Source organism: Felis catus, chromosome B1 (assembly GCF_018350175.1).
Source record: "Felis catus isolate Fca126 chromosome B1, F.catus_Fca126_mat1.0, whole genome shotgun sequence".
NCBI lineage: Eukaryota > Metazoa > Chordata > Mammalia > Carnivora > Felidae > Felis > Felis catus.
Window position 1 is genome coordinate 110,626,449 of NC_058371.1, and position 13,109 is coordinate 110,639,557.

Below are 13,109 nucleotides of genomic sequence, written 5' to 3' on the forward strand. Positions count from 1 at the left end.
AGTATATATTATAGAGGATTAAATACACTGTAGGGGTACATGGCTGGCTCAGTGGGTGGAGCATGCGACTCCTGATCTTGGGGTTGTGAGTTCAAGCCCCATGTTGGCTGTAGAGATTACTTAAAAATAAAAATCTCTGGGGCACCTGGGTGGCTCAGTGGGTTAAGTGACTTAGGCTCAGGTCATTATCTTGCAGTTCATGAGTTTGAGCCCTGTGTCGGGCTCTGTGCTGACAGCTCAGAGCCTGGAACCTGCTTCAGATTCTGTGTCTCCCTCTCTCTCTGCTCCTCCCCTGCTTGCACTCTCTCTCTGTCTCTCAAAAATAAACATTAAAAAAAACTTTTTTAATAAAAATCTTTATTATTTTATTTTTTTAACGTTTACTTATTTTTGAGACAGAGAGAGACAGAGCATGAACGGGGGAGGGTCAGAAAGAGGGAGACAGAATCTGAAACAGGCTCCAGGCTCTGAGCTGTCAGCACAGGGCCTGACGCGGGGCTTGAACTCACTGACTGCGAGATCATGACCTGAGCCAAAGTCGGCCTCTTAACCGACTGAGCCACCCAGGCGCCCCCAAAATCTTTAAAAATATATACTCTTGTGGCACCTGGGTGGCTCAGTCGGTTGTGTCTGACTCTTGATTTCAGCTCAGGTCATGATCTCACCATTGTGGGATGGAGCCCTGTGGGGGCTCTACACTGACGGTGAGCATGACAGCATGGAGCCTGCCTGGGATTCTCTCTTTGCCCTTTCCCCTTGCTCTTTCTCAAAATAAAAAAGCATTTAAAAAATACACTATGTATAAATTAGGCCCATTCTTCCACACACTCGTAATCAAATATGGATAGGGAGATGACCTTTAGGCCACCTGAAAAACCAAAGTGGATAGTTTTTGGTTAGAGAGGGTAAGTGTGTAATAGAGAATAGGGTCCATTGTTAAACTTAAAAATCTATTTATTCACTGATATTGAGGTCAGCTTTTCTCCTTTAAGAGTAATCTAAGATAATTTGATATATGATATATTAAAACTGAGACCAAAGTCAGCACCATCCAAAACAAAATATGTCCATAAAACAAAGAATAGTCTTGAGGATTAGAGTCCTGGGTGGGACCAATGGGGAATTCAAGTCAATAGTATGATGTGATCAGAGGCTTTTGGACAGCTTATTCTTAGAAAGACTGTGGTTTTGTTTGTTTCATTGTTTTTAAATATTTTTTTAAAGTAAGCTCTATGCTCAATGTGGAGCTTGAACTCAGAAACTTGAAATGAAGAGTCATATGCTCTACTGACTGAACCAGCCAGGAACCCCAGAAAGGCTGTGATTTTTTTAAAACCACTTTATGTATGTATGTATGTATGTATGTATGTTTATTTTTGACAGACAGAGAAAGAGACAGAGCATGAGTGGGGGGAGGGGCAGAGAGAGAGAGACAGAGAGAGAGAGAGAGACAGAATCTGAGCTGTCCACATAGAGCCTGATGTGGGTCTTGAACTCACGAACCATGAGATCATGACCTGAGCTGAAGTTGGCCACTTAACCAACTGAACCACCCAGGTGGGCTCCTTTATTTCATTTTTTTAAGTGTGTTTATTTATTTTGAGGGGGGGGGGGAGGGGGCAGAGAGAATCCCAAGCAGGCTCTGAGCTGTCAGCACACAGCCTGAGCTGGGGCTCTATCCCATGAACCATGAGATCATGACCTGAGCTGAGATCAAGAGTAGGATGCTTAACCAACTGAGCCACTCAGGGACCCCTATTTAATTTTTTTATTTGAGTGAGAGAGAGAGAGAGAGAAAGGTAGAGAGAGAGAGAAAGCTCGAGTGGGGTAGAGACGCAGAGGGGGAGAGAGAGAAAGAGAGGGAATCTTAAGCAGGCTCAATGACACAGGGCTCCATCTCACAACTCTGGGATCATGACCAGAGGCAAAATCAAGAGTCGGACACTCAACTGACTGAGCTACCACCCAGTCACCCCAGAGAGACAGTGTTCTCAATCAGCTCAGTCAAACACTGAACCCACAACTGGGAAGAAACAGGATGTATGAGTATTTATGCTGGCACGGATAGAGAGCAACAGTTCAGCTAGTGCTCCGAAGTACAACCATTGTATTCAGAACGAAGACAAATTTATAGTGCCTTAATATGTCTCGTAAGGTGTTCCTTCCAGTTTCTCCTATTTCATTTAAAAAAAAAATTTTTTTTTAACGTTTAAAAGAGAGAGGGAGACACAGAATCCAAAGCAGGCTCCAGGCTCTGAGCTGTCAGCACAGAGCTCGACGTGGGGCTCGAGATCACGGACCACAAGATCGTGACCTGAGCTGAAGTCGGCCGCTCAACCGACTGAGCCACCCAGGCACCCCTCCTATTTCATTTTAAAGATGGAAGATCAGGTTCTAGAAGAGTCATAGCAGAGAGACATACCCATGTCTCTTCAGTATAAGACACAGATGTCAGCTCCTCAGCCATTCAGTCAAGCTTTGGATAAGAGCAATCCTCTTGGAGCAGCACCACAGGAGCTCGGTCTGTTCATTGAGACACCTATCACCCAGGGGAGAAGGTGATGCTGGGTCCAGTGGCAAACCAACTGGATGGGATTTGACTCCCAGATGCCCAAGAGACACTTGGCCTCCCCCAGGTCTAGGCCACACATTTGCTTTTGGCTCTGGTCTAGTCAGTCATGGTCATTAGCAACATAAGTACTTAACATGCATGGCACAAACCATATGAACTTTATAGGAGGGGGGAAATGCGTTTAGAAATATTTAGCAGGCCCTTAGGAATTCATGGAACACTTCCTTCACTTTCTTTGTACTGCACCCCTTGCCTGTCATAAACACTTCTAGGAATTTTTTCTAAGCACACACACATAATAATAAAAAATTAGAGGGGCACCTGGGTGGCTCAGTTGGTTAAACATTGGACTTTGGTTCAGGTCACAATCTTGTGGTCTGTGAGTTCGAGGCCTGCATCAGGCTCTGTGCTGACAGGTCAGACCCTGGAGCCTGGTTCAGATTCTGTGTCTCCCTCTCTCTCTGCCCCTCCCCCACTCACACTTTGTCTCTGTCTCTGAAAAATGAACAAACGTTAAAAAAAATTTTTTTTTAAATTAAAAGAAAATTAGGAAACCAAATGTCAGGCAATAATTGTTTCATTAATAGGTTATAGTAGGGGGTGCCTGGCTGGCTCATTCGGTAGAGCATGTGACTTTTGATCTCAGGGTTGTAAGTTTGAGCCCCACATTGGGTACAGATAAAAATTACTTAAAACTAAAATTAAAAAAACAAATCTTGGCGTGTCTGGGTGGCTCAGTCAGTTAAGCATCCAACTCTTGATTTCTGCTCAGGTCATGAGATCGAGACCTGATTCGGGATCTGCACTGACCATGGAGCCTGCTTGATTCTCTCTTCCTCTGCCCCCTCCCCTTACTCCCCACTCTTTCTAAAATAATAAAAAATAGTTAAATAAAATTTCTAAAAACAAAAAAATCTTTAAAAAAGAAGCTATAGTAGATAACATAAAGTGTATTAAGTAGCTATTAAAAATAACAATGTAGGGGTGCCTAAGTAGCTCAGCCGTTAAGCTTCTGACTTGGGCTCAGGTCATGATCTCACATTTTGAGTTCCACATGGGGCAAGCTTGAGGTCTACTTCCGGTCAACACAAGCCCTGCTTTGGGTTAAAAAAAAAAAAAAAGAAAGAAAAAGAAACACACACGAGCCCCAGGTAAGCCCCACTTCTCTTTTTCTGTCTCTGTCTGCCCCTCATGGGATTCCACCCCCCCACCCTGCCCCTTGCTCACTTGTGCACTCTCTCTCTCTCTCAAAAATAAAGAAATAATAATAATAAAAATAAATAAAAATAAAAATAACAATGTGGGGCACCTGGGTGGCTCGGTCTAGTGTCTGACTCTTGGTTTCTTCTCAGGTCATGATCTTGTGGTTTGTGGGTTCAAGCCCCTCATTGGGCTCCATGCTGGCAGTGCAGAGACTGCTTGGGTTTCTCTCTCTCCCTCTCTCTGCCCCTCTCATATTCTTTTCTCTCTCTCAAAATAAACAAACATTTATTTATTTATTTATTTATTGGGGGGGGGGCGCATGTGAGTGAGGGACAGAGAGAGAGAGAATCCCAAGAGGAGAAGAGAGAGAGAGAGAGAGGGAAGTGGGGTTCACCCAAAGTGGGGCTCATGTTCACCCAAAGCAGGGCTTGAGCTCACCCACCGTGGTGCTCGAGCGCAACCAATGTAGGACTTGAACTCACAAACCATGAGATTAGGACCTGAGCTGAAGTCAGATGCTTAATGACTGAACACCCCCAGGTGCTTTAAAAAAAAAAAAAAAAGATGCTATTTTTGAATGCTTATCATATGCCAGGCCTGTGCTACACGGTATATAATATTACTGTCCATATTTTGTAGATTAAAAACATGATTTGGAGGGGCACCTGGCCTGCTCACTCAGAACATGCAACTCTTGATTTTAGGATTTTAAGTTTGAGCCCCACATTGGGTGTAGAGATCACTTAAAAATAAAATCTTAAAAAATAAAAATAAAACATAAACCTCACTTGGAGAAGGTAATATCTATTGACAGAAAAATCTTTACAGTATACTATTCACTAAACATAGGAGGTTATGAAAGTGTAATAACCTGTATAAAATTTTGGTGACTTTCTTTTCTGTTTTGTTCTCATACAATTTCTAATTTTTTCCTTAATAAATTTGTGTTATTTATGTAACTCAAATATAATAGGCAAATTTTTTTTTTGTTTTTTGTTTTTTGAAAAAAAATTTAAGTAGGCTCTATATCCAACCTGGGGCTTGAACTCACAACCCCAACTGGGGGACAGGGGAGTGCTGGCTGGCTCAGTTGGTATAGCATGTGAGTCTTAATCTTGTGAGTTCAAATACCATGTTGGGCATGGGGCCTACTTAAAAAAAAAAAAAGTTATTTTCAGTACTTGCGAGAATTTAAAAATCTTTCTTCACTCTCTTAGTCTTTCTTCCTTATTGTTTATCAAACTTGTTGGTTTTCTTTTTTAAAATCCAGTGACAGGACAAATAGAGTTGGTTTCCTTAGTAATAGCAGCTAAAGCTCCCAAACATTCTTTTCTTTTTGTTTTTTCCATTACTTTCTTTTAAAACTGTTTGGATTTCCTGAGTAATAGATACGCATACTAATTATTCTGATTTTATTCTGGGAGCTTGAAAATCATGACTGTGAAAATGGCCTGATTCAAAGTTTAAATCAACAATTTTAACAGCTTAAATCAACAATTTTAAGTGGGTCACCAGTTACTCCTAGAATTTTCAGACATTTTCAGTGCTGTGATTTAAGTTCTTGGGCCAATGTTTTATTACCACAGTAGTCAACAAGGGTTCTCAAATTAAATGCGAGGATTGTATTTAAAGGATTCTTCAACTTTCTACTCATGTTTTTTTTAATTGAATAAAATGCATGGTTGTTAAAATTAAAGACACAAAGAGCTAAAATTAAAAAGTTTGTTTTTTTTTTTTTAAAATATTTTATGTTTGTTTATTTTTGAGAGAGAGACAGAGTACAACCAGGGGAGGGGCAAGGAGAGAGAGGGAGACACAGAATCCAAAGCAGGCACCAGGCTCTGAGCTGTCAGCACAGAGTCCCATGGGGGGCTCGAGCCCACAGACCCTGAGATCATGATCTGAGCTGGAGTAGGACTCTCAAACGATGGAGCCACCCAGGAGCCCCCAAAAAGTCTGTCTTTACTTAAGGTCATCTTCACCAAAGGCATCACGGTTATCAATTTCCTATGTAGTATTCTAAAATTTGTTTAATGTAAAGGGGCATCTGGGTGGATTGGTGGGTTAAATGTCTGACTCTTGATTTTGGTTTAAGTCATGACCTCAAGCTTCTTGAGTTTGAGCCCTGAGATTCTCTCTCTTGGGATTCTGTCCATCCCCTGGCTTGCCTTGTCTCTCTCAAAATAAATAAACATTAAAATAATAATAATAATAAAATATTTTTAATGTATGCAACAGCACAAATATGATAAATGCTTTTTGAAGTAGATACATTATCTTTAATGTATTTACCCAGATGGGCTCATACTCTATTACTGACTTGTAACATCTTTCCTCCACTTCAATCTTAACCTCTGCAAAGCATTCAATTGGATAAACATATAGTAATGTAAAGAACTAGTTCTTTTTTGAAGATTTAGAGTTTTTCCTGGAATGACCACACCAATGACACAAAAGAACATCTAAACATTTGATTCTACTTATATAAAGTACAAAATCAGATGAAGGTAATCTATGCTAAGTCTCCTCCCTTTGTGGAGGGAGTGGGGGTGGCTGGAAGAGGGACTCCGAGGGTGGCTCATGATGATAGTTCTTGATTTGGGTGCTGCTTACCTATGTGTTCCTTTTGTAAAATTTCATTGATCTTTACTAAGCTTCAAAAAACAAACAAAAACACAAAGTACAGTTTTCAGTATACATGTTGTGCTTCTTAAGAAGTTGACAAGGTAGTTGTTGGTGCTGTGCTTTATAGGACATAAACAGTGGTGCTTTATGCAACATAAAGTGATTAGCTAGGTTACTTTTACTGAATTTTAGCTCTGTGCTTCTGCATATTTAAACAACTAAATATATAATTGTTACAAATGTGTGACTAACACATATAACCTTACATTCCCAGATATTGCTCTGGCATCAGTTTTTATACACAGCTATTTGGGAGAAACCCAAAATCCTTGTATTTGGCCTCTTGTATTATGATTGTAGTTTCTATTCGTCCAACAGTTTGTAGGACATTTTCATACAGAACTCCACCCTCAAATTAACATGTTAAAAAGTTGCTGATTATATCCTCACCCCACCAGCACACCTCCTGAAAATCAACTCTCATCTTAACCTTATTTATTTATTTATAGTTCATTTTGAGAGAGAGAGCTTGTGTGTGGGGAAGGGGCAGAGATAGAGGGAGAGAAAGTCCGAAGCAGGCTCTGCATGGTCAGTGCAGAACCTGATGTGGGTCTCGAACTTATTTTATTTTTTAAAATCAATTGTTGTGTTCTGTCACCTAGCCTAGAATTTCTTAGATAGCTTTTACTCTTCCATTTCCACCATTTTTTATCTGATCAGTCACCAAGGACTGTAAGCCCTTCTGACCTAGACCTTGCATTCATAACATCTTTTTCATTTTCTCTGAACTCCACTGCTTCATGACTGAAATAGTCTAATAGTTTTTTTTTTTAAGAACTTTTTTTTTAAACGTTTATTTATTTTTGAGAGAGAGAGAGCAAGCAGAGGACGGGCAGACAGGGAGACAGAATCCCAACAGGCCCACAACTGTCAGCACAGAGCCTGACGTGGGGCTCAAACTCATGAACCGTGAGATCATGACCTGAGCCAAAAGCAAGAGTCAGACGCTTAACCGACTGAGCCACCCAGGCACCACCCCCAACCCTGACACTTTTTTTTAAAAGTAAGCTCCATGTTGGGCTTGTAGCCCATAACGGGTCTTGAACTCACAAAACTGAGATTAAGACCTGAGTTGAGATCAAGAGCCAGGCACTTACTTGTTTCTTCCTTCTTTCCTTCCAATAGTTGACATATTGATGCTGGTTTTTTTACACTGATACTTTGATATCTTTCCCTTGTTTAAAATCTACAGTTGCTACAGGGTAAATCCCTGAATCTAACATTCAAAAATTTCTATAGACCGATCCTTATCAACCTATCCTATTCTTTATCTTTCCCTATTTTCTTTTTACGAACTTTCTTCAGCTGCTGAGATTTTTCAAACACACCAGGCAAGTTCTTCCTTTAGCATTTTTACATGTGCTGTTTTCTTAACTCTACTGATACAAGAGATGGTAACAAAGGTCAGCTAACAACCTTTGCTGTCGTCTTGAAGAATGAATCCTAAACCTGTAGTCGTCTTTCAGAATATCTACTTATTATAATTAATAATAATGCAAGAATGCACTTGACTGGACCCAAGCTTGGTCATGAGAGTTGGTCTCCTAAGGGAAATGGGAATTTTGAACTGAGAGTCCATGAGCCTGGAGAACATTGTTGCTGAATCGACTTAACAGTAATTTGAAGTAGCCTCTCTAAAATCTGTGAGGAAATCCAGAGCTGTCCTGGCTCCTGTACTTCATTTACTTCTTTCTCAGATTTCACAAGTTTCCCTTGTATTTACAATAATTTTTCCCCCTTTGCTTAATCTAGTGTAGTTTCTATTTCTTGCAACCAAAAAATAGTAAATAGGGCATCTGACTGTTCAGTCAGTAGGACATTCGGTTCCTGATCTCATTTTCATGAGTTCTGGCCCCACACTGGGTGTAAAGCCTACTTACAAACAAAAACCAAAGAGAAGGGGCATATGGGTAGCTCAGTCAGTTGGGCATCTGACTTCAGCTCAGGTCATGATCTTGTGGTTCCTGAGTTCAAGACCCACATCGGGGCTTTCTGCTGTCAGCACAGAGCTCGCTTCAGATCCTCTGTCGCCCTCTCTCTGCCCCTCCCGTTGTGCTCTCTCAAAAACAAAACATTTCTCACTTGCTCTTGCACACTTATTCTTTCTTCTAAGTTTTTTGTCTTGCATACTTATTCTGTAAGTATGTTGCTGGGTCCCATACTGACCTATCCTTACTCTGACAGGTGAAGAGAAGTAAATCAACAGTCACGGAGTGTTTACTTCATGAGACGGGCAAGTTATAGCACAGCACAAAAGCTCTGTAGTTATTTACCAGTCGTGAGCATGCTTGAGATGTGGCATGAGAACTTTTGGGCTAAGTACGCAGGAACAAGGGATACTTATAAACCTGGAGTGAATGAATGACTTGGAACTGGGGCAGTGGCCTTCTCAGATAATAGGACTGGAAACAAATAGGTGCCCCTCCCACTTGGTATTGCATAAGCATCTAATATTGACTCAACTTTTAAGAAAAAGGGAGAGAACCCTACATTGACTAAGAATGTTAAGAATGGTTAAGAATTTTGTAGAAAGTAGGGCTTGAAATTGAAATTAAGTTGAATTATAAATATATAAAGTTATACTTCTTGCACACCTTTGTGGGCCAAGATTTATTATATTGCAACAGAAATAATGGATTTCGTAATACTTATTTTTGAGAGAGAAAGAGCACAAGTGGGGGAGGGGCAGAGACGGAGGGACAGAGGATCTGAAGAGGGCCCCAGGCTGACAGCAGCCCGCTATATGCAGGGCTCGAACTCATTAACCATGTGATCATGACCTGAGCCAAAGTCAGTCATTCAACCGACTGAGCCACCCAGGTACCCTTGGATTTTGTAATACTTAAGTACTGTAAGATAAACATTATTTGACCATATCCATTGGATCCAGAATCTAATTTATCAATTATATAATGAATTCACTAGTTAACCCACAGTATATCAAGATTAATTTTAATACATTCATCCAATTTTTCTAAGTATCACTTTATTTAAAATAAGGATTAGGCAGGTGTGTGTTTGGTTACTACGTAATTTCATGAGAAGTTCTTCAGGTATAGGGGGGGAGAAACCCCTTAAATCCTGATAATTTTTTTTAAGCTCTATGCCTGACATGGGGCTTGAACTCACAACCCTGAGATCTAGAGTTGCATGTTCTACCAACTGAGCCAGCGAGGCACCCCCGACAATTTTTATTTAGTTACCCCACTAGGGACTTACAGAAATACAAATTCAGATCTATTCCAATCAAAAGATAACAAACCTTACTAAATGGTAAGACCTAGAACAGACTTTTCTTTTCCTAGTATCGACTAAGTCTTTTGTAGAGCAATAAGCATTTGGATATTTTCAGTTGATTCTTTCAGTAACTGAGTCAGTATAAAAGCTATTACTATAAATACTACCACTGATTCCAGTTGTATTGTGGTTTCTCCAAGTCAGTGCTATCTTACTGAAATATAATGTGAGGCATGTAAGTAATTTAAAGTTTTCTATTAGCAGGGGTTCCTGAGCAGCTCAGTTGGTTAAGCATCTGACTTCAGCTCAGGTTATGATCTCAAGGTTTCTGAGTTGGAGAGCCCTGCATGGGCTCTCTCCTGTCTGCACACAGCCTGAGCCTGCTTCCTACCCTCTGTCTCCCTCTCTCACTGCCCCTCCCCTACTCGTGTGTGCATACTCTCTCTTCCTCAAAAATAAACATTAAAAACAAATTAAAAAAATAAAATTTTCTATAGCAACATTAAAAAGGTTAAAAAAAAAGCAAATGAAATTAAGTTTAGTAATATTTTAAGCCAATAAATATTATCATTTCAATAAGCTATTCAAATATGAAAACATTATTATATATATTTTTAGTAAGCTCTATGCCTGAGGTGCCTGGCTGGCTTGGTTAGTACAGCATATGACTTTTGATCTTGGGACGAGTTTGGGCGCCATATTAAGTGAGTGTAGTTGACTTTTTTTTTCCCAGATAAATAGAAAGTGACCACGCACATACTCATGGGAGAAGGGCAGAGTAAAAAGAGAGAATCTTAAGCAAACTCCACTCTCAGCACATAGCTGACATGGGGCTTGATCTCACAACCATGAGATCATGACCTGGGTGGAAATCAAGAGTTGGATGCTCAATGGACAGAGTCACCCAGATGCTTTTTTAAAAATTAAACTCTGGGGGCACCTGGGTGGCTCAGTCGGTTAAGTACCCGACTTCAGCTCAGGTCATGATGTCACAGTTTGTGGGTTCGAGCTGGTGTCAGGCTCTGTGCTGACAGCTCAGAGCCTGGAGCCTGTTTCAGATTCTGTGTCTCCTTCTCTCTCTGGCTCTCACCTGCTCACACTCTGTCTCTCTCAAAAATAAACAAACATTAAAAAAATTTAAAAAAAAATAAATAAAATAAAAACTAAACTTTGTGCACAACATGGGGCTTGAACTTGTGACCCCAAGATTAGTGAGAGTCTCATGCTTTACCCACTGGATCAGCTAGGTGCCTCCAAAACACAACTTTTAAGACCAAGCCCTGGTTAGTCAAGATAGAGCAAATCTAAAACATTTTGGTAGACATTCACAATATAGTTATATATATTATAGTTGTAAGTATTGCTATAGAAATTTTTCCTATTATGGTTGCAAAACCTCAGGTTGACATTTAGAGATCCCTAGTATAATGTCTATACTTGAAAGTCCCTATTTTGATAACCTGCTCTGTAATATAAACCAAGTCTCCAGGTTTGGATCACCTCAGACCTGGAGTACTGTGGTAATTTACAAGAATGTTAGTTTTTTGTCTTATTTCCCCAGCAGTGTAAGGATGGTCTCAATCACAAAACAGAAAAAGCTAAGGGTCACTGGGATGTCATGTACAGTGTGCAGATTGTACACTATATACCTCCAAGAACACTTTCACATCATACTCTATGCAAATGCTAGCACTGGTGCATAACTTGTGCAGCTGCATAAATGAGACAGTCTTGTTTGTGATAAGTCAGTCATCAGACAAATGGGGAATAAATAAAAGTGATAGTGTGGACTCTTCTAGTGTGACTGCTTCCTACTTTTTCATTTTAATTCTCTTTATATTATAAACTTCCCAAGGTATTAAAAAAAAATAAAATTTGTGACTTATTTTTTAAAGAAAGGTATTGCTTTAATTAAGATTGTATTTGTCCATGGGGCACCTGGGTGGCTCAGTTGGTTGAACATCTGCCTTCAGCTCAGGTCATGATCTCACGGTTCGCGGGTTCGAGCCCCACATTGGGCTCTGTGCTGACAGCTCAGAGCCTGGAGCCTGCTTTGAATTCTCTCTGCCCCTCCCCCACTCATGCTCTGTCTCACAAAAATGAATAAATGTTAAAAAAAAAAAAAAGATTGCACTTGTCCACAAAATCTCATGCTAACTCAAAGATTCTTGCTTATCTGTCAATATTCTGAACATGAGAAAATAAGAAAAGAAGGCAGGATTCACAGACTCCAGACTGGGAAATTATTTTGTAAAAAGCAGACTGAAAGATACGGCTCTGTAAAAATATAAAATATTTATACAACAAATGTATTATAAACCAAGTTGAAAGGCAAGTGGTTGAATGGGAGAACATATTTATAAGGATATGTTAACATAAAAAGTTCTGCAGTTCAGTCCTTAAAAAGAAATTATCCATGCCATAAAAATCTACAAATAATAATTTGTTGGGGCACCCAGGTGGCTTAGTCAGTTAAGTATCTGAATCTTGTTTTTGGCTCACGTCATGATCATATTTATCATGAATACACTTCACATTTTCATGTTTAGATCGGGAAAAACGAAAACGACTGATTATGATTAGAACCTGTACTTTTTTTAATAGTTTATTCAAGAGTGAACAAGCATAGGCACAAGGGGGGAAGGTGCAGAGAGAGTGGGAGAGAGAGAATCCCAAGCAGGCTCTGAGCTATCAGCGTGGAGCCTGATGGGCTCAATCTGAAGAACCATGAGATCATGACCTGAGCCAAAACCAAGAGTTGGATGCTTAATTGACTGAGCCACCCAGGTGCTCAACCTGTACTTTTTAAAAAGTAAACTCTATGCCCAAAGAGGGGTTCCAAGTCATAACCCTGAGATCAACAGGTGCATGCTTTGCTGAGTGAGCCAGCGAGGCACTCCAGATTCTGTATTAGTAAGAGTTTAGATTAAAAAAAAAAGGGAAAATGTAATTGTTGCCCAGTGAAAATTTATACACCATTCTGGGCTATTTCAGACATACTAATATAAAAGATATATATGTATTTTTAACTTTTAAGTAGGCTCCATGCCCATCATGGGGCTTGAACTCATGTTCTACCAAAGGAGTCACCCAGGCACCCCTAAAAGATATCTTTGTCCCAATTCCTATTCCAGAAATCTATCCCGCAAATACATTTCAATAAGGTGGACATGATGTTCATTGCAGCATTGCTCTTAGTAGTAAAAAAGCAGACAACTACTTGTCCAATAGAAGCATGGTTAAATAAACTACAGTACATCTCTACCATAACATGGAAAACATTGGCTAGAAAGAATAAAATAAGGAAGAAAAGGAGAAAGGCGGGAAGGTGGTTAAGAAGGGAGGTATCACAGTTGTTAAATGTGTGGTCTTTAGAATAAGAGAAACTGAGCTTAAATCTCAGATTAGGTAT